This window comes from Acomys russatus, chromosome 15, assembly GCF_903995435.1.
Source record: "Acomys russatus chromosome 15, mAcoRus1.1, whole genome shotgun sequence".
NCBI classification, from domain to species: Eukaryota; Metazoa; Chordata; class Mammalia; order Rodentia; family Muridae; genus Acomys; species Acomys russatus.
In genome coordinates, this window is record NC_067151.1 from 60,246,376 (window position 1) to 60,272,398 (window position 26,023).

The 26,023-nt window shown below is 43.1% G+C and overlaps 1 pseudogene; it reads right to left on the reverse strand.

Annotated features, from left to right (window-relative positions):
• The window catches only part of LOC127199055 (centrosomal protein of 41 kDa-like), a 31,796-nt pseudogene that overhangs the window by 1,542 nt on the left and 4,231 nt on the right, over positions 1-26,023 (reverse strand).

Sequence of the window (26,023 nt, forward strand, 5' to 3'; positions counted from 1 at the left end):
TTAATGAGTTATGATTCTTAATTGTGACAGAAATCCAAATTTAAGTTTAAAAAAAGAAAACGGAAGAGAGAGCATAATATCTATAAAAACCCTGGGTTTTCTAGAAAAAAGGAGCCTGAAAATAGTTTAGTTGCTGACAATATTGGGGGTGGAGTGGGAGGAGTGTAAGCCCAACAAGGGTGAGGGAGAGGGAGTTAGAGAAGCACAGGTAGGAAGAACTGTGATGTCATATGTAGGAAGAACTGTGATGTCATAGATAGGAAGAACTGTGATGTCATAGATAGGAAGAACTGTGATGTCATAGATAGGAAGAACTGTGATGTCATAGATAGAAAGAACTGTGATGTCATGGGTAGGAAGAACTGTGATGTCATAGGTAGGAAGAACTGTGATGTCATAGATAGGAAGAATTGTGATGTCATGGGTAGGAAGAACTGTGATGTCATAGGTAGGAAGAACTGTGATGTCATGGGTAGGAAGAACTGTGATGTCATAGGTAGGAAGAACTGTGATGTCATAGAGAGGAAGAACTGTGATGTCATAGAGAGGAAGCATTGTCACACTGGCCTTGAGCACATAAAGCCTGAAGGAAAACGGGGTCATAAAATAGGCAAGTTAGCAAGACTTCTCTGGGGAGGCTACCGTGACACTGTTCCTCAGAAGAAATGCCGAGTCCATGTGATTCTCTGTGTCCTGAGTAGTGGTGCTGCATCCAAGCACTAGAATGGCACTTCTCAACCCCAGAGTTATGACCTTTGAAGGTCCTTTTCCCAAGGGTCAGGGTCACCTAAGACCATCGGAAAACACAGGCATCACAACTCATAACAGCAGCCAAAATGGCAGCTATGAAGTAGCAACAAAAATAATTTTATGAGGGTCACCACAGCATGGCAAACTGTCCCAAAGGGTCACAGCATCTGGAGGTTGAGTCACTGCCCTAGAAAGCTTAAAGTGGCCAGAAGTGGCGTAAAGAACTTGCTACGCAAACTGTGGTAGAGTTGGATTCTCCATAAAGAAAGCCGCTCAGCTCCATGTTGGTGGCACATACCCTTACAGCTGGATCTCTGAGTTCGAGGCCAGCCTGGTCTACAGAGCAAATTCCGGGACTGCCAGGGCTACACAGAGAAACCCTGTTTTAACACCCACACACACATCTACACACACACACATCTACACACACACACACACACACACACACGCATTAGGACGATGATTGAGATGATGGTTATAATGGCTGAAGCTGCTGAAACCACCATGATTTATTTCCCACCACAGGGGCCTCCCTGTTCCTTCAGCTGCCTTCACTTCGCACCAGATTACTCTAAAAATATTGCTTGATAAAAGAAATGTGCAAGGCCCGCAGGAGAAGGACGGCACTCCTGGTACCTTTATCTGTGGACTGGGAGGGGCTTCTGTTTGCAGCAGGTGCTGGGGACACACGTGTGCCAGGTTTGCCTTTTATTCTAGAACAGGGCAGCAATTCCCCTAAGCTGAAGAAGGCTGGCAGTGAAGTCATCTAAAGATGTGCAGCCGTAACTGTGCATCACACTGTACAAAGACAGTGAAGTTTTCAGAATGCAGTTCTTGGAGAGACAGGGAAGTTAATTTGCTCTCTTTTGGTTTTTCTTTGTTTCATTTCTTGATACCCTTTTTATTAATTGACACAAATCTTTCCGGGTGTTCTGAGCTTCTGTAGATGATCGGGTCAAATGACTCCCATCAAAGGTCGAAGAAAGTTGAGAAGCACTGACAGTTGATCTTGGATTTTTTTTTTTTTTTTTTTTTTAAGCTTAAAACTTGCAATTCTGCCACTGATGGTCACATTGCTAAATTTTCAGCTCCCTGCTGGGAATGGAGTTTTTAAATTTTATCAGCACAAACCTGTAATTGATTCTTGTGGGTGAATACCCACTGGGGTTTTCTATGTGGCTTTCTAACAGTTCCTGGGAATTGGGGCCGGTATTTATGCTCCTTGCAGCTCAGCTCACCATGCCCTGTTTGAAATATCTTTGAATATTATGGTGTTTACTTTTCTCTTAGTGTATCTTTCTGAAATTGTATTACCAGTACTAGGGAGATGGCTTAGAGGTTAAAAGTGCTTACTTCTCTTTCAGAGGACCTGGGTTTGGTTTCTAGCACCCACATCAGGTGACTACAAACACCTCTTACTCGAGTTCCAAGGGATCTGACACCCTATTCGGGCCTTCACTGTCACCAAGCACACACATAGTACATTTATGTAAGGGAAAACACTCATACACAGTTAAAAAAAAAAAAAAAAGCAGGGTGTGTGGTGTGGTGGCTCACACATTTAATCCCAGCACTCAGAACAAGAGCACTCAGAACTTGAACTCTTGTGAGTTCAAGGCCAGCCTGGGCTACTTGGTGAGCTCCAGGCCAGCCAGGACTACATAGTAAGAACCTGTCTCAAGAGAGTGGGGGTAGACCCAGTTCATTGGTGGCTTTTATGCCCCTGCCAAGGATCCTTACTTGGTAATAAGTTCACTGAAGAGTCAGAGTGGCAAAATCCTGGCAGTTTATTTCACAAAGTCAGGTGTCAGCTCTGGGTGACCATGGAGAACAGCTTTTAAACCCCAAGGCAAGCAAGTTTGTCCATTACTGGATTTTGTTCATTTGTTTGTTTGTTTGTTTGTTTGTTTTTGAGGAACCAGAAAGGCACAGTCCTGTCATGTAGGTCTCATCTTTCTATTTGTTACTTACATGTGTCTCTTTTCAGCAGCAATGACAGATTCAAGACTTTACATCTCTACATTTTACATGCTGTTTAGTTGAAGGGTTGTCCAGTGTATGACCTTGCAGGCAAGCATGGTTGTTAGTACTGTGTGTGTGTGTGTGTGTGTGTGTGTGTGTGTGTGTGTGTGTGTGTGTGTGTGCTGGGGATATTTAGACTAGCTGACACTAGTAACTAAGCTGGCTCAAGGGAATTTTGAAAATAAAGCATCAGTTTTTAGTTCTTAACAATGCAAAAACGCAACCTTCAATTCAAAATGGATAATAGGCAGTCTATTCTGGCTCTGGAACACAGAGTTAGGTTACCTCCAATTCCATGTCCCAACCTTGTAACAGTTTCATGGCAAGTTTATAGTAACAGAGCAAAGAAGTTACAAATCAAGACACTTTCAAATACATATGTAGAAACGGTCAGGTAGGTGGGGTCCAGCAAAGCTGAGGCTTGGATGCTCTCTGACAGTGTTCTCAGACCCCTGGACACTTGGAAACCATGTGTCTGTTCCTGCATTCCAAAGTATTACATTAACAGTCACAAAGATGTTACTTTGTGAAGAGAGGGGGCAATACATGGCTATCAAGTGGGATAAAGACACTCCAAGATAACTCGGCTCTGCCCTTCAACATCCCAGCCTCCCCACGCTATTGAAACTTGCAGACGTTTCTGTGGAAAGTGCAGTTCTTTTCAGCTGCTTCCCTTCATATTACAGTAGCTACCTGTGAGATGTGCATACTTTTGAGGTTACTATTTTAAAATGGTTGCTAAGATATCTAAATGAGATAGTTGGATGATACCTGAGGGTCACCTGACAGGATTACAATCAATAAGGTGACATCTACATCACAGCCATGCAGAAAGGTAGGATGTTTTCTGCTGTACACAGAGACTGAGGAAAGGACTAAGACCCTACCTAAGGTCACATACATTTAGTCATTACCTTGAATTCGCCACTATTTTAGAATAAAAATATCTAAATTTAAAAGCGATACACTCTCTGTGTCAGCAACCCTTAGAGAAAATGTTAATTGAGCTGGGATTATCCAGTCTCCAGGTTGGTGAGAGGCTCCAGGCTGACCTCCCCCGACCCCACCCCCTTATGTCCCCACAATTACCTTGTCCCTCCAGCTTGCTGCAATTAGAGATAGAAGAGATTATTGCTACGGATGCTCCAGGAAGGCAGAGAGTTTTAGAAAGTGTTCATCTAACAGCCCTAGTGCTGAGTACCAACACCCAGCAGAGGAAGAAGATGCAGGGACGCCCAGCTTTCGTTATGCAATGAAATTTCTGTTTTATATTTGCAGTTAGCAAAGGAATCATTTTCACTAAGCTGACCACAGCTTCTGACTTATGTGTAAATAGTAGGAACACAGCTCTGTCACCTTGTTACAATCTTCTAAAGACCCTTTCAAAGTTGTAGCAATAACTGTGAAGAAAAAGGCTTTAGGCTTGTCTTTTTTTTTTTTTTAAGATTTATTTATTTATTATTATGTATACAGAGCTCTGCCTGCGTGTACATCTGTAGGCCAGAGGAGGGTGTCAGATCATATTATAGATGGTTGTGAGCCACCATGTGGTTGCTGGGAATTGAACTCATGACCTCTGGAAGAACAGTCAGTGCTCTCAACCGCTGAGCCATCTCTCCAGCCCCTTGTCTCTATGGGGGATTTGCACCAGGCCACTAAACCTTCCAGTTCTCAGGACTTACCTGCTACCCCTTCCCTCCCTTTCAGACTCTTGGGACTTTTGGATCTACCTCCTCGACCCCTACTGTAAAGCCTCCTGACAAAGCAGGAGGGAACCAAGGGAGGAAAATAAAATAAACATCTGGAGTAGATGGAAGGAGGGAACTGGGTAGGAGAGGGGGGTCAGGAGGGTAACAGGGGTGGGGATCAGGTGTAGGGAGGCGGGGGTAAGACCAGAAGAGAGGATGGAAATTGGTGGTGGGGGGCATTTCTGAGACAAGGGAGGCTATGGGGGGGCCTAGCAGCTGGGGTGGGGGTAGTTAAAGAGCCTGGAGTAGCCACCTCCTGCAGCTAGGTGATACTTCCAGTAAAGGGAGGGCCACCTATAAGCCATCTGTAAAACCTTCAACCAAAAAATTGTCTTGCCCAGAAGAAATGTAGGGACAAGGATGGGACAGAGATTGAGGGAATGGCAAACCAATGGCTGGCCCAACTTGAGACCCACACCATAGGAGAAAGGCAACCCCTGTCACTATTAATGATACTCTGCTATGCTTGCAGACAGGAGCCTAGCAAAATTGTCTTCTCAGAGGCTTCATCCAACAGCTGATGGAAACAGATGCAGAGACCCAAAGCCAAAGAATAGGCTGAGCTCTGGGAGTTTTGTGAAAAAGTGGGAGGAAGGCTAGAGGGAGCCAGAGGGGTCAAGGACACCACAGGAAGACCTACAGAGTCAACTAACCTGGGCCCATGCGGGCTCACAGAGACTGAATCACCAACCAAAGAGCAAGCACAGGCTGGACCTAGCCCTCCTACAGATATGTAGCAGAAGTTCAGCTTGGTCAACATGTGGTCCCCTAACAACAGGAGTAGGGGCTGTCTCTGACTCTGTTGTCTGCTTTTGGATCCCTTTTCCCAAGCTGGGCTGCCTTGTCTGGTCTCAGTGGGAGAGGATACACTTAGTCCTGCTGCAACTTGAGATGCAACTTGAGGTACCCATGGGGGGAGAGATTCCCTTTTCTGAGACGCAGAAGGGGAAGTTGGGGGAGGGGCACGAGGGTGGAACTGGGGGATGAAGAAGGGGGGCTGGGATCAGCCATGAAGTGATTTTTAAAAAAGAAAATAAAAGAAACAGCAAGTCAGCACTAGAATGTTAACACTTGCAGCCACACTCTAAAGAAGGGAAGAAAAAAGCCTGAAGGGTTAGTTGCTCAGCAGTGGGCAATGTTTAAATCAATTATGCTTGTGTAATGAAGAGAATTTAAAACCTCCAAACAGGGTCCATGGAATTAGAGAAAGTACTGTAGCCCTGCAACCCTCTTCTAGCTTGATGATATATAATCTATATCCTTTGTTATAAGCTTTAAAATAATCCAGTGAGTGTGATTTCTTGAATTTTGTGGGGATCTTGCACAAATTACTCAAAATCAAGGAGGGAACTGGGGAATTCTGACACAGCCGGACGTCCAAACGCACAAGTTAAGCAACCTACGGCCTTTGTTTCTTATCTAGAGTACACTAGTGGAAGTCAGGGGCTGAGCCCTCAAGTTCTGAGACCAGATGCTATTTCCAGACAGACAATGACAGAGCCACATCAGATCAGATGCTACTCTGGGATCTACACTGTGGCTGGGACGCTATGCTGCCGGGAGACGGCATGCCTGTATGGTGGTAGAGATGGGTAAGAGACTAGGGGGTGGTGTGAGGAAGAAGGGGGCATAGAAAGGAGGCAACATAGGCAGACGGGCAGCTTCCTCTGTATGGGCTTCATTCTATTAGGGGAGTGTGCTCAGAAAAGCCCTGGTGACATGGCAGAAATAGATACTATGTAAGTGACTCCTTAGAAGTCACCAAGGCCACATCCATTCTGATCTTGGAGCTGGACCACAGTCTATGTCAGGCACATCTCCAAGTGTGTACTATCCTTTAATAAACAACCTTCTTTTCTATGTAACCATCCATATGTCTCTGTCCAGTTCACTAGGAAGAGACACAAGAAATTCCAGCAGCCTTTTTCCAGGCTCAGAGCCATGCCAACAACAGGGACAAATGTCACGCCTCTTAGGATCTCAGAAAACTTTTGTGTTGATTGTGGTTGTGATAGTATTTAGTGCGTGCTGTCTCTCTGTGTGTGTAATGACTGCAAATCTGGCGATGTTTAGAATCACTATGGGAAAAAAAAACCCTCTTGGCATATCTTTGATGCTTTATCTGGATTTGGTTGATTGAAGTGGCCGGACTCATCCTAAATGTGTGGTACCGTTTCAAGGACTAGGGCACCTGACTGAATGAAGACAAGAAATCAAGCTGCACACGCCCGTGGTGTGCTCTGTCCCTGACTGTTGCATCATGCTCCTGACACTGTTACAATATAGATATCACAGATAACAGACTGTACCTTTGGACTGTGAGCCAGTGTAAACCTCCCCTCCATTAAGCTGCTTCTTGTCAATGCTTGGCCACAGAAACAAGAAAAGTAACCAATACAGTGGTCCAGAGCAGGCGGGAACAGAGAGGTTTTGTTTTCAACCCAGTGGCTCTCTGGCTACTCCAGCACCTTTTAAAAATTGAATGTCATTAAGGATTCACTTCTATACCGTGTATTTCCATAAATAAGAGACCGTTGACCACATCAGGTATAATGGGCAAGCTGAGAAAGAAACTGTAGAGATGGCAGAAAAGGAGATTCCAGACCATGAAGAATTATCATGAAAAAAAGCCAGTTGGTAAAGGAAGACTGTCAACCTCTCCCACTGCTGCCTTTAAATAACAAAATAGGGCAGGTTTATGAAAAGCGCCTTGAAGCCTGTTGTGGTGGTGCCCACCTTTAATCCCAGCACTTGGGAGGCAGAGGCAGGCGGATCTCTGTGAGTTCGAGGCCAGCCTGGTCTACAAAGTGAGTCCAGGACAGTCAAGGCTACACAGAGAAGTCCTGTCTCAAAAAACCAAAAAGAAAAAAAGAAAAAAAAAAAAAAAAAAAAAAAAAAAAAGAAAAGCTCCTTGAATCTGCAAGTGTCAGAGGAAGGGCTGCTACATGAGTGAGCTGTAAAGGGGGCAGGCAGTCAGTTCATGGTTCAGGCTTTAGCATATTGGTCTACCCTCACTATCCGTTCCCACCAATGTCTTTTTCTACAGATACTGGGGCTTGCAGCCAGACTCTGGACGGAGAGCTGAGAGTGGTATGGAAGAGAGGAAGGGGTCTGGAAGGACCAGGAGGGGTCAGGAGCTCCACAGGGAGACCACTAAGGCCAGTGGATCTGGACCTAGGGGTGCTGCACAAACTGATGCGCCAACCAAGGACAGTGCATGCAGAAGTACCTAGACCCCTGTTCAGATGTCACCCGTGGACAGCTCACTCTCCATGTGTGCGGGGAGTGGAGAGGGAGGAGACTGCCTCTGACATGAACTCTGGTGCCTGTGCTTTGATCACTACCTCTTAGCGGGGCTGCCTTTCAGGCACACAGGGAAGAAGATGCTAGCTATCCTGATGAGACCTGATAGACTGTGACCAGAAGGTGGGAGGAGGTACCCCTCCCCCCTTTTGGAGGTCTAGGGGAGGGGAATAGGAATGCAAGAGGGAGGGAGGAAGGGAGGGTGGGAACGGGAAGATAAGAGTGAGGGGATAACAACTGGGATGTAATGTGAATAAACTATAATAAATAAATAATTTTTTAAAAAAAGGAACCATGTATTTCTGTCACTATCTGTGTCCCCTGACCAATTCTTTGTTCTAGTACCGAAGAGGCTGGACATCTGTGTGTGCCACCTGGATTCGGATCCTCAACTCTAATCAGAGCTAAGTCTATAGATGAGTCAACCTGGAAGGTAAGGAAACATCAGGGATCACGTCGACACTGCACATTCCTGCACATTCCAGCTCATTCCTACTGTTGGGCTGCGATTGATGGAGGAGACCTGGCAATAACAGGGCAGATGGGCATCTCCAGAAACAGAACTGCTTTATTCAGAACAACTGAAGGGAACAGAGACTGGGTTGCTGCTGCTGCTGCTGCTGCTGGTGATGGTGACTGCAGTGTGTGTGTCTGCTTGCGTGCATGCGTGCTGCGTGCACCAGCGTGTTGGAGATTCATGGGCCAGAAAAGGATGGGATGGAAGAGCCCACTCGAAAGTCGTCTCTCCAGCAGTCACAAAGCAGATACAACTCACAGTACATTGATCCTCTTATCAGAAGTGCCCAGGAACCTAACAGTTCACAGGCATTATCAGTGCGCTTAGTTCCCACACAGAGCTTCTCAGTCCACCCAAAGCTTTCTGTCCTTGACCCTTCACCTACAATGCCCATCCGTGGTGTTCCAAGTTGAGTAACAAATTAGGATTTTGCAGCCCTGCATTAGTCCCAATTAGGTATCAGAATAGTGACATCTGGTGGTGCCAGTTAAGCAACAGCTCCACAGCACTGCCGCCAGGTGTATTGTATTGAAACCGAGCACTTGAGTGTGTGGGAAGCCAAAACAAGCGAGGCAGCTAAGAAACCAGAACCGGAAAGACACTGAGCACTCCAGGAGAGCATGGCTGTTATTTCTAAGCATTGCCGACCGGAACAAAAAAAGTGTAGGGTTTTACTTGGAGGGCTTGTGCACACTCACATAGGAAAGTGCTTTAGAGTTGGGCACACGCTGATTACTGATTGTTAAGGGGTTTGCTCTAAAAACAGTCCTGTGAGGAGGGATATAGGATATGTTAGACACACTCAGCTCAAGAGAACGTGGCGAATGTTCACGGGGTTAAAAGGGCTGGGTCTACTCAGTTTGCCATCATAAATAACAAACAAGAATGCCTCTGGGCATGCTCAGTTTGTACCAGTATCGAAGCGAAAGAAGGCTTTTTTTTTTTTTTTTTTTTTTTTTTTTTTTAGGTACATTAATATAGACTTTTGCCTTAATTAGATTTTGAAAGCCTTTGAAAATTTACATTAATTTTAATGACTGAGAAGTCATTGGGGACAATAATCAAATAGTAACATATCAGGTAGCTCCGCCCCCCCCCCCATCCTTCCCTTCCTCAGAAAATTTTCTGTTTTTATCATCAGATAAACTGGACCTTAAGGTCTGAGGATGCCAGGTGTGGTGGAACCTGCCCATAAGCCTAACATTCAGAGACAGAAATAGAACTGTCTGAGGCCTGCCTGCTCTACATCGTGAGTTCTAGGCCAGCCAGCACTACATAATAAAATCCCCTGTTTAACTTCGAAGAAAACCACAGAACCAGCATTCAAGGAGTGGCTGCAGGTCCGACCTAGGCTCTCCTCATGCATGTTATGGTTACACACCCTGGTCTTATGGGACTCCTAACCGTGGGAGCAGGGGATGTCTCTGACCCTGTTGACTGCTTTTTGGGACCCCTTTCCTCCTACTGGGTTACCTTGTCCACCTTCAATACGAGAGGAGGTGCCTAGTTTTACTGCAACTTGGTATGCCATGGCTGGTTGATAGCCATGGGAGGCCCACCCTTTTCTGAAGAGAAATGCAGGAGTAGATGTGGAAACAAAGGCTGGAGGAGAAGAAAAAATGTATTCATGATGTAATATATGAGAGAATAAAAAAAAAAAAAAAAAAAAAAAGAACAGAAGCAAACCAAAAAAAAAAAAAAAATTAAAAAAAAATTAAAAATCTAAAACCCACCTAAGGTTAGTGCCAATGGGGTACTTGAGGATAACTTGAAGACACTACAGGACTTCTTGGATGCTCAAGGTTTCTGTAGTTTCAATGTACTGAATAACAACAGAACAAAAAAATAAATATTCAGAATTGTAAAGTTTTTTAAAGATTAAAATACGTTTGTATGTATGTGTGAAGAATGTGTGTGTGTGTGTGTGTGTGTGTGTGTGTGTGTGTGTGGTGTAAGAGCCCAAGGAGAGCAGAATAGGGTGTCAGCCCCCCAAGTGGTTGTGGGAACTAACTCAGGTCCTTTGCAAAGGCAGCAAGCACTCTTAACTGTTGAGCCATCTCTCAGCCCTGACAGGTATTTTAAAACAGTGGTGCTTTTATTATTTAGTTAACTAAACTCTTGAGACAGTTTCAAGTGCATTTATAAAAGTAACACATCATATTTGAAACTTTTGGCCAATTGTCTAACTTCTTTGTATGTACTTAATTACAAAGCAAATTATTTCTATGTATGTGTATAAGTGGCTGTTGTTTCCCAATAAAAGTTACAAATTTGATGTTTTCAAGCAGTAAAATACTCAGTTTCATCTAGAACCACAGTTCTTTTGGACACCTGTCACTTTAACTATTTAGTGTTCTTTTATAATCTAATTAAAATAATAGATGGATATTCCAGGATTTAGATTCCTCCAACTCAATGGTGAGGAACATACATATCTGGGGCAGCATGAGTCTGAGTTTAAAGAATACTGTACTGTGGCCATTTGCTAGACCCACCCCCTGCTTACTCAGTTTCCTGTCAGAGCTGGGCAGTTCTGACTTGGGTGCATAGTTTTCAGAGCAGCTGGAAAGCTGGCTGCTGTGTCTATCATGTGTATTTTTATAAGTAGAGATGTGATTCATACTGTGGTTGGAGTTGATTATTTCTGCTATTAGGCAGGAGAGTGATTTTATAAATCGTTAAGAAAACCTCTCACAATACTTAATCACCTGCTTATTACACATTGTAAAACTGGAATTTTTTGATCAATGTGTTAAGTATTCTAATATGCCATATAGTATTAAACATATTGCAGCTATTCAAAACATTAAAAATACAAAAATTGTTTCTAAAAAGGTAAAATATATTAATGACACATGTTTTTCTTATTTCATCATCTCCGTTCTTATTCCTATCTTTCCCAACCAAAGATTATTATCATTAAAAATAATTTTAATATTTTGATATAATGCTGAATTTTAAATATTAGGAATTTTCTTAAGTGCTAATTATAGAGACCTGAAGTAACAATGTCTTAGACTCATACTTATTTGGTTGTCACCTAAAAATATGTCTTCCCTAGCTGTCCATGCTGCATGCTCCAGTTACCACCTGCTCGGCAATGTATGCCCAGTGATGCACCAGTGTCATGACCATTATGGGGGCAATAACCAATTAATGGATTTGAGAATTGCTTTACAGGAGTTGATTCATGCCTAGTACTGTAAGTCTGGTCAAAAGCCCAGGGCTGGGAATGGCACAGGCCCAAAGGCAGAATCTATCTCAGTTGTGTTAAACGGACATGCTTGTTTGCAGCCGTAAATTACTGCTGCTTTGAGCTTTGATTAGAGAAGCTCGCCCCCCCTCCCAACCCCCCATTCCCCTCCCAACACCCCATTCCCAACCCCCCCCACCCCCGCCGCCTGTGTGTGGTGGTTAACGCGAGAATAAGTCACTGTCGAGTTATTGATCCTAAATGGTGTATGTATGTGCTTGGAAAGGAATACACTTGGTGTCACACAAAGACCTCACAAACAAATTACAAGTATCTCAGCAAATCAATTTCTTTTTGAAGAATAGTGCGCTGGGAACCAAACCAGGCTAGAGGCCAGACTCTGTCAGAATGGCTATCTCTCGTCCCGGACACGTGTGACGGCTACACCTCATTCTACTAATAGGAGCTCAGATTTACAATCTGACATAATTGGTGCAAAGGGAAAGGGGAGTTTAGAAATATGGATGCTTGTACTGTTTCTCAAAACTCTCCAGACACTTATTATACATGAAATGTCTATTACTGTTTATATTGTCCGCTTTCCTGAAAAGGTAACCCTAATTGCCACTAAGGCAATGATAGAATGGCTTCTTTTTAAATTTTTCAGTGTTAATTTTTTAAAATTATTTCTATGATTTTGATAATTATAATATAATTACTCATTTACCCCTTATTTTTCCTCCATCAAAACCCCTCCATACACCCTTCCCTGCTCTCTGTCAAATTCATAGCCTCTTTTTTCATTAAATGCTAATGCATGCATATCTATACATGTGCATATATAAATACATCCATCCATTTATATGCATACGTGTACAGACACATGTATTACTAAATACAACCAGTCTGTATAGTGTTACTGCCTATATGTTTTTAGACTGATCATTAGTACTGAGTAGCCAATGGTGTGCTCTTCTCTGGAGAAGACTGTATCTCCCACTCTCAACATTCCCTGCCCATAATTATTTGTGCAGAGATGAGGACCCTGGTCTTCCCCCCACCTGTTTTGGTATGTCTACTGTTGTCCTTGTGCAGCTCAGGTTTAGGTAGTCCTGCTGCTGAGATGTTATGACTGACTATAGCTTCTGTCTTCGTTAGCATCACTATTGCTGGAACGAAACACCATGACCAAAAACAAGTTGGGGAGGAAAGGGTTTATTTGGCTTACACTTCCACACCACTGTTCATCAGGAAGCTTGCAGGTGAATCCAGGGTAGCTGGTGACAGGAGGAACACCATTTACTTATTTGTCTAGGAATCAGTAAAGACATAAATAGAAATAAAAACATTTCAAACCAGAGTAAAAATATAATCTTGAAAATGTAAAATTAGGTAAGGCTTAATCCTGTAATTAATTGCACCAGGACTCTGGGCAACAAAAAGCTTCAAAGACAGAAGCTATAGTTGGCGGTTAGCAAGGGTTTGAACAGGGCTAGCAGCCCTTAGTAACGATGTCAGATGTAGCCACAATTTTCCCAAAGCAAAGATGGAGGTTAGTCATGTGATTGCCCTTAGCCAAGATGGCAATGAGACAATAGCTCCACCCTCTTTCCCAAAATCAACATGTCGATCAGATCAGCCACATGTTATGAGTAGCCAGTGGCAGGAAGTTTTGAATGTGCTACTGTGCTTGGTGGCACACACCTTTAATCCCAACACTCAGGAGGAAGAGGCAAGTGGATCACTGTGAGTTCAAGGCCAGCTTGGACGAGTCCAGGACAGCTAAGGCTACACAAAGAAATGCTGTCTCGGGTGAAAAAGAAGAAGAAGAAGAAGAAGAAGAAGAAGAAGAAGAAGGAGAAGGAGAAGGAGAAGGAGAAGGAGAAGGAGAAGAAGAGGAGGAGGAGGAGGAGAAAGAAAGAAAGAAAGGTAAGAAAGAAAGAAAAGAAAGGAAGGAAAGAAAGAAAGTGCTGCTGCGGCCAGGTTGCCCTGTTGCCTAGTCTCCAGCAAACCCACTGTGGGAAAAGGGGAAGGGGCCAGGTGCAAGCGGTGGCAAGAGAGTGGTCACATGACCAGGCCACATGGAAGAATTTACAAGGAGGAACTCCTGGTCAAATTCAGACAACTAGCACAAGAGAAATAGAAGGAAATCAATAGGCGGTCCTCGAGCATCCCAGAAGTGGTCTGGGAAAGCCAGCCACCTTGGAGCCCCACCAGTATGCTAACAGTTCTCAGTGCCCACAGTTGGTGCTGCTGTACCAGGCGCGCGTGGAAAGACAAAACGTTCTCATTCTTAGCACAAAGAAGGAAGAACAGAAACGCTTCCCAGTTGACACAGCTCCTTCCCTTTGAGGGATTTTCCAGAAGAACTCCCCAGTGATTTCTATTTCCATATCTTTGCTGAGGGTGCAAACAAGTTGACACCCTGTCTACAAAGGGCGGGAGAGAGCTTCTCACATTACCGCCTCCTGCTGTTACTATAAAAGGAAGCACTTCTGCAGAGCAATCTGCAGTCTTGTCTGTCACCCCGTCAAGCACCTTAGCCCTCCAGTGATTGTGGACCAACACTGTACAGAGATCAGAGGTCCTTAAGCTGAAGATTTAAAACTCTGTTTTAGAGTTTCCATGCCAATTAAGACCGGTAAACCCATGCCTATAATTCAAGAGTCTTTGAGCTAAACGCTCTTGGGTTCAAGTCAGATCTCAACAAAATTGCAAATCTGATTAGACTGTGATCACCTTTCTTCCTCAGTCCTCCCAGAGACTTCTTTCCCACTAGATTGGACTCAACTAATTGCACTCTAAATTTCCTTCATATTTTAGTTACTAGGAGCACAGCTCTCACAGACACTTACAGAGCATAGAATTGCAGCCCCCGAATCAGAAGTAATAGCTTGGAGGTGCAGTTCTCTTAATTAAGAGAGGAGAATAAAAAACACACAAAATATGTAAGAAGGTTATAGAAGATTATAGAAGGTTATAGAAGGTTATAGAAGGTACGAGAGAAGTAAAGGGATTGGAATAAGAAATATAGTCTGATATCAGGAAACCAAAGACTTGGAGGAAAAGGGATTTGGAGCGAGCAGATTCTGTGATAGTGAACTTGGGGACATTTCCTACAAAGGCTTTTAGGAGGCCATCCTGCGTGCTGCACCATTCATCACATTTTTACAAATCTCTCTTTTTTTAAATTTATTTTTATTTCATGTGTATTGCATGTACATCTGTGTGAAGGTGTTGGGTTAGAGACAGTTGTGAGCTGCTATGTGGGTGCTGAGACTTGAAACCAGGACCTCTCAAAGAGAAGCCAGCGCTCTTAGCCCAGAGCCATCTCTCCAGCCCTACAAATCTCTCTCTCTCTTTTTTTTTTTTTTTTTTTTGCTACCTCTTCAAGACTTAGATCAAGGCTTTTGAAGGTTGCATTTCTGCATTGTCTTTTTCAAAATGCTGCATTGTCAAAATGGTTTTGGTGACAAATCAGGAACCAAGATTCCTTGAAGGAAAAAAAAAAAAAGCCACTACATCGATGCCACCAGTTCAGTGCCAGGCAGGTCCAGATAGGCTCCCAGGATAGGCACAAGCCAGAGACCAGAAGAACCCCACCTGTAACATCAGCCCCGGGTGAGAGTGAGCCTGAGACAGCTGGTCCTCACAAGGGAGCATGTGGGCGACTTCACATTAGTGAGCTTGAGATGACCACTGACCACCAGTCCGGTGCCACACAAGCCTGGGGTGGCAGACCATAGCACTCCTGAGATTATCTCAGATACTCAGAGGCCCAGGCACTACTAACAGGAGCAAGTCAGTAAGGGAGAAATGGAAGAGAAAGAGAAACCGAATGATGTGGGCACAAGAAAGAGAGGCAGAACCAGACACGTGATGGTAGGGAGGAACAGCCTGATGTGAGTGACCGGTGGTGCCTCCTGGGACCATGGTGGGGTCCTGGCCTGTGGTGCCACTGGGGGCACACCTAGGTTCGTGGCCCTGCATCAGCTGCAGCACAGCTCCTCACTGGACAGCAGAGTAGAGCCGGCCTTGGTAGCAGGGGTGGCTGGAGAGCCACCCCAAGGGTGCAAGAGCAGGAAAGCCGGCAGACTGACCAGCTCAGATACCTCTCAAGCCCAGGTCCAAGGCTTTCATTTGGCCCACCCCAACATCTTCTACCCCATCGATGGACTGTTGGAGTGCATAAAGGGGCCAGTCCTACAGATCCAAAACTACAGGATCTCCATGACACCGGGCAACAACAGGATATCTGAGAAGAGTCCCAGTGAGGTTCCAGCGTTGACAGAGTAGCAGAAGTCAGCGGCCTCGAACCAGACCAACAAGTCATTGCAATGAACAGTTGAAGCAAAGAACTGTGGCACACTACAGCTTCAACAATGTGTTTTCCCTCTGTTGTGGAGGAGGTTGCAAGAGTAGTTGGTGGGTATGAAGGAAGAGAGAGAGATGAGTGAGACTGGGGTGCGGGAAGCAAAATCCACAGAGAACCAATTAAAAAGTTTTTTAAATGCTTTGTCTATTTTAAATATTAGACAAGACTGATTGATGAGAACTTCATAATTGTGGAGAATTGGAAATGCTGCAGAAGAACTAAAATTATCTTGAGATTTATTCTCTCTCTAATAGTCACTCATTATTTGCCCTCGTGTCTGATCCAACACCCTGTTGACTATTAGGAAAAACCTTTGGGAATGTATTAACTTACCAAAAAAGGTAACAACATAGAAATGGAGTTTTAATTTTTAAATTAATTAATTAACGCATTTATTCACGTTACATCCCCACTGTAGCCCCGTTGCTTCTCTCCTCCTGGTCCTACCCTCCCTCTCTCTTCCCTCTCCCTCCTCCTCTAGTCCTCAGAAAAGGGGAGCCTCCACCACAAACCTACCCCCATATACCAAGTCTCACCAGGACTGAGCGAATCCTCTTCCATAGTAGCCTGGAAGGCAGCCCCATCAGGGGGAAGTAATTGAAAAGCAGGCAGCAGAGGCCATGTCAGAGACAATATCTGCTCTCCTTACTAGAGAACCCACATGAAGACCAAGCTACCCATTGGCTAGGGGTCTAGGTCCAATCTATGCATGGTGCTCAATGCTTCAGTCTCCACAAGCCCCTTAGGCCTTGTTAGTTGGCTCTTTTGGTGGTCTCGTGGAGCTCCTGTCCCTCTGGGTCCTTCTATCCTTACCCCAACTCTTCCACAAGGCTCCCTGTGCTCTGCCCAATGTTTTCCTGTGAGTCTTACCATCTCTTCAAATGGCTGCTGGGTGGAGCCTTTTAGAGGACGGCTATGCTAGGGCTCCCATCTACAATCATAACAGAGTATCATTAATAGTGTTAGGGGTTGACTCTTTCCCATGGGGGTGGGTCTCAGGTTGGGCCAGGCAATGGTTGGACATTCCCTCAATCTCTGCTCTATTTTTATCCTGGCACATCTTGTAGACAGGGTTAATTTTGGGTCAAAGTTTTTGTGGGTGGGCTGGTGTTCCTCTTCTTCCACTAAAAGTCCTATTTAGTTATAGGGTGGCCTCTTCTGTCTCCATGACCCCTGCTAGTAGGAGTCTCAGCTATGCTAATCCTATCTACCCGTGATCATGGGAGATCTTTCCAACTTCTGGTATCTTCTTCTATTTCTCTCTTCAGGGATTTGAAGTTCTTGTCATATATGTCTTTGACTTGCTTGGTTAGAGTTCCACCAAGATACATTATATTATTTGTGGCTATTGTGAAGAGTTTTCTTTTCCTAATTTCTCTCTCAGCCCATTTGTATACAGGTGAGCTATTGATTTTTTTTTTTTTTAGTTAATTTTGTATCTAGCCACTTAAAGTGTTTACCAGATGTAAGAGTAGAATTTTGGGGGCCACTTATGTATACTATCTGTTGAGGCTTGCTTTGTGACCAACTATATGGTCAATGTTGGAGAAGGTTCCATGCAATGCTGAGAAGAAGGCATATTATTTTGTGTTTGGTTGAAATTTTCGGTAGATTTCTATTAGGTCCACTTGATTCATGACATCTGTTAGTTTCATTATTTCTCTATTTGGTTTCTGTCTCAATGATGTGTGTGTTGGTGAGAGCGGGGTGTTAAAGTCTCCCACTATTAATGTGTGGGAAAACAATGTGTGATTTAAGCTTTAATAATGTTTCTTTTACAAATGTGGGTGCCCTTTTTTGGGGGCACAGATGTTAAAAATGGAAATGTTCTTTTGGTAGATTTTTTCCTTTGATGAGAATGAAGTACATTTCCCTATCTCTTTTTAGTTGAAAGTCTATTTTATTAGATATTAGGATGGCTACTCCAGGTTTCTTCTTGGGTCTGTTTGCTTGGAAAGCCTTTTTCCAGCCCTTTACTCTGAGGTCAAGTCTATTTTTGTTGCTAAGGTGTGTTTCTTGTATGTAGCACAATGTTTGGTCCTGTTTACACATCCATTCTGTTAGCCTATGTCATTTTATTGGAGAGTGGGTCATTGAAGTTGAGAGATATTAATGACTAATAGTTGATAGTTCCTTTTATTTTGATGTTGGTAGTGGTAGTGTGTCTGTGTGCTTGTCTTCTTTTGGTTTTTCTATAATGAAGTTATTTATTTCCTGTGTTTTCCTAGGTGTAGTTAGCCTCCTTGGGTTGGATTTTTTCCTTTTAGTATCTTCTCTAGGGCTGGGTTTGTTCATAGATATTATTTAAATTTGATTTCATCATGGAATATTTTGTTTTCTCCATCTATGGTAATTGAAAGTTTTGCTGGGTATAGTTGTCTGGGCTGACATCTGTGGCCTCTTAGAGGCTGTAAGATATCTGCTTAGGTTCGTCCAGCTCTTAGAGTCTCTGCTGAGAATATGATAGGTCTGCCTTTGTATATTACATGGCCGTTTCCTTTGCAGCTTTTAATGTTTTTTCTTTGTTCTGAACATTTAGTGTTTTGATTATTATATGGAGGGAGAATTTCTTTCCTGGTCAATTTGGTGTTCTGTAAGCCTCTTGTATGTCAAAAGCATTTCTTTCTTTAGGTTAGGGGAAGTTTTCTTCTATAATTTTGTTTAAAATATTTCCTGGTCCTTGGAGTCAGGAATATTCTCTTTCTTTGATTCCTATTATTCTTAGGTTTTGTCTTTTCATTGTGTCCTTGATTTCTTAGATGTTTTTTTGTCAGGAATATTTTAGATTTAATATTTTCTTTGACAGTTGTATCGGTTTCTTTGATTGTATCTTCTATGCCTGAGACTCTTTCCTCCATTTCTTATAATTGTTGGTGATGCTTACCTCTGTAGTTCCTGCTCTCTTTCCTAAATTTTCCTTCTCCAGGATTTCTTCAGTGTGTGTTTTTTTTTAATTGATTCTATTTGCATTTTCAGGTCTTAAAATTTTTTATTCATTTCCTTCACCAGCTGATTGTATTTCCCTGTACTTCTTTAAGTGATTTATTCATTTTCTCTTTAAAGGCCTCTATTTTTTTTTAACTGTACTTTCCTATATTTCCTTGAGGGATTTATTTGCTTCCTTTTTAAGGGCCTCTATCATCTTCATAATCATAGATTTAAGGTCATTTTCCTGTGTTTCAGCTGTGTTAGGATATCCAGGGTTTTTCTGTATTAGTATGGGTGGGTTCTGGTAGTGCCATATTATCCTGATTTTTGTTGATTGTGATGGTTGTTCCTGGAGCCCTCTAGGCTTCTCAGGCATGTGGGTGGAGGCCTGGGTCATGGGCTGGAATCTGGGTCTCCTTGAATAGCCGTCAGCTCTTCTCTGCTGGTTGTATCCTAGTTGGACCTAAAGTCAGGGGATAAAGGTGTAAGCATCTAACTCATGCGATCCTGAGGTCTGGCAAGTCTCCTCAAGATGGCTAGTAGCCCAGTGAATCATAAGCTGGATCTGTGTGTCTCCTGAATTCAGAATAGTCCTCAGGATGGTGAGAGTATCTGGGAGGTCTGAAGCTGGAACTGTGTGTGTCCAGCAGCTGAGATTCCCCTCCTCTCTCGAGGAAAACATGGACTAACTCTGCCATTTTGGAGTCAGCAGTATAGGCTCTTGCTTGCTAGGCAGTCACTGAGCTCCTTGTACTCAGAATCTTTGAGGCTGGGCCCACCATCTTGGACCGACACCTTGTATTCTCCTGTTGTCCAGCAGGTCTCCACAGGGGGACGGGTGGACCTGAGGACTGGAGGCTGTGTCCCTGCTATTCAGGAACCATCCTTAGGGGGGCAGGAGGAGTCTGATGTCTGGAGGATGGAGTTGTGCATCCTTGGAACTCAAGAGCTGTGTTCAGATAGGCAGAAGGTGCTAAGTGACTGGAGCCTGGGACCGTGTGTGCTCCTTGGCCCCAGCAACCATCCACAGGATCCTGGAACTGTGTGTCCCAGGAAACACAGACATTGGCATTTTGGAGTTTGCAGCCCAGCCACTCACTTGATCTGCAGTCTATGATCTCCTGCTACTCAGACATCATTTGCACTGGGCACCACCACCTTGGAGTCTCTCAAAAACATTCAGGGTTTTAATTTTCCAAGGAGGTTCAGTATAGTCCAAAAATAGATTGAGGATTACAATTATGATGAGCGTTTGAGGTAGAGTTGTGGCTAGATGTGGGTATAGGAAATCTCAAAGATGCCCTTACTTAAGTGACTCCTTGGGATTTGAACATACAAAAGATAATCATTCTTCTAATGAAGACTAAGAACATTATCAGCAAAGAATGCCCAAATGTAAATGTTTACTCATTTTTATCTAATATTTTTCTGATATTAACAGGGTTAAAAGACAAAGTTACAACATGTAGAAGAATAAAATTAGAACACTACATCTTGCCCTGCATAAAACTTCACTCCAAATGGATCAAAGTCCCCAGTATAAGACCTGATACTCTGAAACTGCTAGAGGGAACAGTATGTAGTGTGCTTTAACACTTTGGTGTAGGTAAAGGCTTTCTGAATTAGGCTCTAGTATTACAGGAAATAAGACCAACATTGACAAATGGTATATTATGAAACTAAAAACATTTTTGTACAACAGTTAACTGTTGAGTGAGAAGGTAGCTCCAAAATTGGGAGAAAATATTTGCCAGATACACGGCTGAGAGGTAGTATCTAGAATACAAAGGAAACCAAATTAAATGCCAAGAAAACAAACAATTCATCTAAATAATGGTCCAAGAAAGTAAATGGAGAGTTCTCAAAAAAAAAAAAAAAAACTTGTAAATGACTAAATGACTAGGAAATTCTTTTTCTGAGAGTTCAGCACCCTTTACCAGTAGGGAAATGCAGATATGAAGAGACAAATGGGAAACTGGGGAGTAGGCTTTGATTGGGAAGTGGGAAACGGAGGTCAATACGCAAGGACGGGGAAGGAGGAGGGAGAACTAACACGAAGAATATTTGAAAATGCCTTAAGGAAACATTATTTTATACTGACCTAAACTCACATATAACACATAAGTGTATTTGTGTGAAGTATTAACCAGGGCTATGCTCCTTGGACTGGCAATGCTCCCCCGAGAACTATATAGATCATCTAACAAAGATCTTAACACTGGGCATGAGAAATCTCTGTTTGAGTTGTTGGTCAAGGAAGTTCAAGAAACTCCCAAAATACCATAAGCTGTTGCTTCTGCCCTTAGTTGCCTTGCACAAGGTGAAGGTCAGTCCCCGTTTCAGAAGACACCACATACTTCAGACACAGGACTCAGAAGATTTGAACTGATCTGACCTGAAAGCCTCCTCCCTGAAGACTAGCTTGCATAGGGCTAGAAGGTGCTATAAAAGACGCCAAGGCAGTAAAGCCTTCAATAACCCTATCCAGGCACGATGCCTGCAAACCACAATGACCAGCCTGGCAAGATGTCTCTAAAGGTGCAAAGGCACCACTCATATCTTAGTAGTAACCACAGCTCGCTAATTGGATTTAAGGACTGTTCAACAGGAGGGAAATCAATGCTGGACACTGGAAAACTAGCAAACTAGCCAGGGCTAGTGGGATTATGGATCTCAGAAGAGAACCCACAACTGCCATTTTACCATACCAACATCATTCCTAGCAGCATTCTAAATACTTATCCTTAAACCAAAGATAAGTGTCATTCTCCTTCCTCATTAAAAAAAAAAAAAAAAAAAAAAGCATCTCCTTAGCAGATGGAGACCATCACACACACACACACACAAAAAAACAAAACAAGAAACAACAAAAACTTCACCCACCCTACATCTGATAAAGGACTAAAATCCAAAATATATAAAGAACTCAAGAAATTAAACACCACCAAACCAAATAACCCAATTTAGAAATTGGGCTTAGAACTAAACAGAGACTTCTCAACAGAGGAATATCGAATGGCTGAGAAACACTTAAAGAAATGCTCAAGGTCCTTAGTCATCAGAGAAATGCAAATTAAAATGACTCTGAGATTCTATCTTACACCCAACAAAATGGCTAAGATCAAAAGCTCAAGTGACAGCATGTGCTGGCAAGAATGTGGAGAAAAGGGAACACTCCTTCATTGCTGGTGGGAGTGCAAACTGGTACAGCCATTTTGGAAATCAATCTGGCACTTTCTTAGAAAACTGGGAATAAGGCTACCACCTCAAGACCCAGCTATTCCACTCCTTGGAATATTTTCAAAAGATGCCCCACCACACAACAAGGATATTTGCTCAACTATGTTCATAGCAGCCTTATTCATAATAGCCAGAATCTGGAAACAACCTAGATGTCCCTGAGTTGAAGAATGGATAAAGAAACTGTGGTACATTTATACTATGGAATACTACTCAGCTATTAAAAAACAAGGAAATCTTGAAATTTGCAGACAAATGGATGGAACTAGAAAAGATCATCCTGAGTGAGTTAACTCAGATCCAGAAAGATACACATGGTATATACTCACTTGTATTTGGACACTAGCCCAACAGGGGTGTCCTCTGAGAGTTTTCATTTAGCGTGGGATTGGGATAGATGGTGGGACTTTCTATTGGGACTCTAGGTGAGAGAAGTATGGGAGAATGGGGAAATGGAAGGACCCAGAGGGTCCTGGAACCCTACAAGAAGACCATCAAGGCTGGCAGATCTGGACCTAGGGCCATCTGCTCAAACTACTGTACCAACCAAGGACCATGCATGCAGTAAACCTAGACCCCCTATTCAGATCTAGCCAATGGACAGCACATTCTCCACAGTTCTGTGGAGAGCAGGGACTGATTCTGACATGAACTCTGGCGCCCCCTATTTGACCACTTCCTCTTGGTGGGGAGGCCTGGTGGCACTGAGAGGAAGGGGAAGCAGGCTACCAGAATGAGAATTGATAGGCTGTGATCATATGGTGGGGGAGGAGGTCCCTTTCTGTCAGAGGTCTAGGGGAGGGGAATAGGGTAAAAGAGGGAGGGAGGGGGGAACGGGAAGATACAAGTGAGGGGATAACAATTTACATGTAATCTGAATAAATTATTTAAATAAAAAAATTTTAAACCAACAAAAACAACACACACACAAAAACCCATATCTGATTAAAAGATAGAAAGTAACTGACCATAGGTGTCCAGCCCTAACTAGTATATCTATAGCACAATTCATACAGCTAAGGCCCAGGGATCTCAGCAGAAGAGGAGGCAGGGGGCTGGACAGGTGGCTCAGAGGTTAAGAGCACTGGGTGGTTCTTCTAAAGATCCTGAGTTCAATTCTCAGCAATCACATAGTGGCTCATAACCATCTATAGTGAAATCTGGTGCCCTCTTCTGATAGGCAGGCATACATGCAGGCAGATATTGTCTTCATAATAAATAAATAAATCTTTAAAAAAAGGAAAAAAAGAGGGTGCAGGAAGTCTGCTAGGAGATTGTATCTCCTAGATTGACAGGAAGGTCACACCCATTACACCACAATGATGTGGCAAAAAAATAAAATAAAATAAAATAAAAAACAAAAAGCCTGAACAATGACAACAGCAATGGACATGAAAGCATGGTGGGGGGAACCTCAGAGGGCCCCAACCCTAGACAGAGACCTACAGACAACTACTAGCAACTGCTAAGAGAGGTAAAATTAATCTTCTCTGGAAACAAGCCCCCTAATTGGTTATGCGTTGCCAAATGGCCAGCCCTTAAATTGTGCATATACAAGCAAAACTAAACTGATTTAATATGTATATGTAACAATAGTGAAAGAAAAAGAAGCCATGAGTTTGAGAAGCAGTAAAGGGGACATAGCAGGGGTGAAGGGAGAAGGGAGAGAACATGAGAGGGCTGCATGGAGGAAAGGGAAGGGGAAGGTAATGTAATTACATTTTAATTAAAAATTCAAAAAATAGAAAAAATAAAAATAATTACTCTAAGAGTCTCCCCTTGGCTCATTTAGAATGGTCATCATAAAGAACACAAACAAAACAAAACAAAAACTTCTGGCATGGATATTGGGGAAAAGACACTCTTTCACACTGTTAGTTAGAGTATAAACTAGTGCAGCCACTTTGGAAATCAGTTTGGAGGTTCCTTAAAACACTAAGAATAGATCTCCCACACGCCCCAGCCTGGGCGTCTATGCTAAAGGATCTGCTTTAGTTAGGGTTTCTATTGCTGTGATAAGACTCCATGACCAAAGTCAACTTGGGGAAGAAAGGATTTATTTCATCTTACAGCTTGTAGCTCATCATCCAGGGGCGCCAGGGTAGAAACCCAGATCAGGAACCTGGAGGGGTGCTGCCTACTGGCTTGTCCCTTGTCACTTGCTCAGCCTCAGTCTTTAATACTACCCAAGACAACCCACTGAAGCATGGCACCGCCCACCGTGAGCTGGGCTGCTCGTCTAGAAAATGTATCGTGCCCCGCAGGCTTGCCCACAGGACAGTCTGGTGGTGACAGTGTCTCAGTTGAAGTTCCCTCTTCCCAAGTGACTAGCTTGTGTCATTTGTACCAGCAGAGGGCCTACAGAGTGAGTGGCTAGGGCTATTACTGACATTATATGGCACACACACACAATACACTTTTACACAGCTATAAAGAAACACAAAACTATAAAATTTGCACGAAAATGGATGAAATTGAAAAAATTACGCTAAACAAGGTAGCCCAGTCGCAGAAAGACAAATGCTGCGTGTTTTATTTCGTTAGCTCCTAGCCTCAGGTCTTTAGTTTTATGTGTTTCACTTGGAGTACCTCCAGAAGCCACTAAGCTTGAGAGGGGACATTGAAAGGGGGCAGTGTGTATGGGGTAGAGTGGCCTGAAGGGAGAAAGTATTGTAGTACATAGGCAAAATGACAATAAAGAGGGGAAATATTAGGAGTGGAAGGGTTCAAACAGAGAGAGGGGGTGCAGAGGTGAGGACAAGAAGGAACTGGGAGAAGGGGGCTAATCAAAATGAAGGCAGTACCAGAAAATCTTCAGAAACTTTCTAACAACCCAACTAAGAAACATGAGAGAGAGAGAGAGAGAGAGAGAGAGAGAGAGAGAGAGAGAGAGAGAGAGAGAGAGAGAGAGAGAGAGAGAGAGATTGAAATTGAAGGCCAGCAGCCAGCAAAGCTAGACAATGCTTGTTCTATGGGTTACAAAACAAAAGCTGCAATAACAGGCATGGAGTATTTCTCTATTAGTCATTGGTCAGGGGAGCTGCTTCTCTGTTGACTGCCTTTCCCGTGCCAGGTGGTGTTATGTAGGCTGCTACTGCTTTTGCGGGGACAGGAATGGGGAGTGGGGGCTATTTTGAGGGGTAAAGGCATCTACAATCTTACCCAGCTGTGGACCCCGGGAACTACAATACAAACCTTCCAAACAAGGCAAAGCTTCTTGGTCCTTTAGCGGTGTGACTGTTATGGCAATGACTAACTGCTCTCTAATTAGATTTGAGGCCTACTGCAAAAGAAAGATGCCATGACTACTACTACAGACCTGGTCAAAAACCAATGACTGAAAAGGTTTTAGATTCTAAAGGGGAACCCAGAACTGTTACTTAGATGAATTGACACAGCATCAAATCACCTTCTAAACATTTGTGTTTACACCTACAGACGAAGAATACTCTCAACCTTAATCAGAAAAGTCTCTTATTATACTAAATGGAAAAAAATGTATGGGTATACAAGATGCTGAAAAAAAAAAAAAGGATGGTCAAGGGAATAAATATTAGGAAAGCATCTGTAAAAAACTAAAGGGACTGGACAGAGAAGAAGGAAATAATAGAAGCTTCCAGGAGAGTAACCAGAATGCATTGTAATGTGTATAAAACATGTAAAAAAAACTATAAAAGTAAAAACAAGGCATAATGTAATTAAATGTCCAATAATTTGAGACAGAATTAAGGGATAAGCTTATGCTACCCACCATCAGACCTGATTTATACAAATCAAGAGAATGGACTGACTAGAAATAAAAGAAAACACTGTGGAGTAAGGACATCTGTGAGAAAGGGTAAATGGAGGGAAAGGGTTAGAAAAGTTAAGGAATTAAAACCAGAGATGGATCAATTTGTAAAGTGCTTGACAAAATTTCTAATCAAACACAAGAAAGAGGCCCAAGG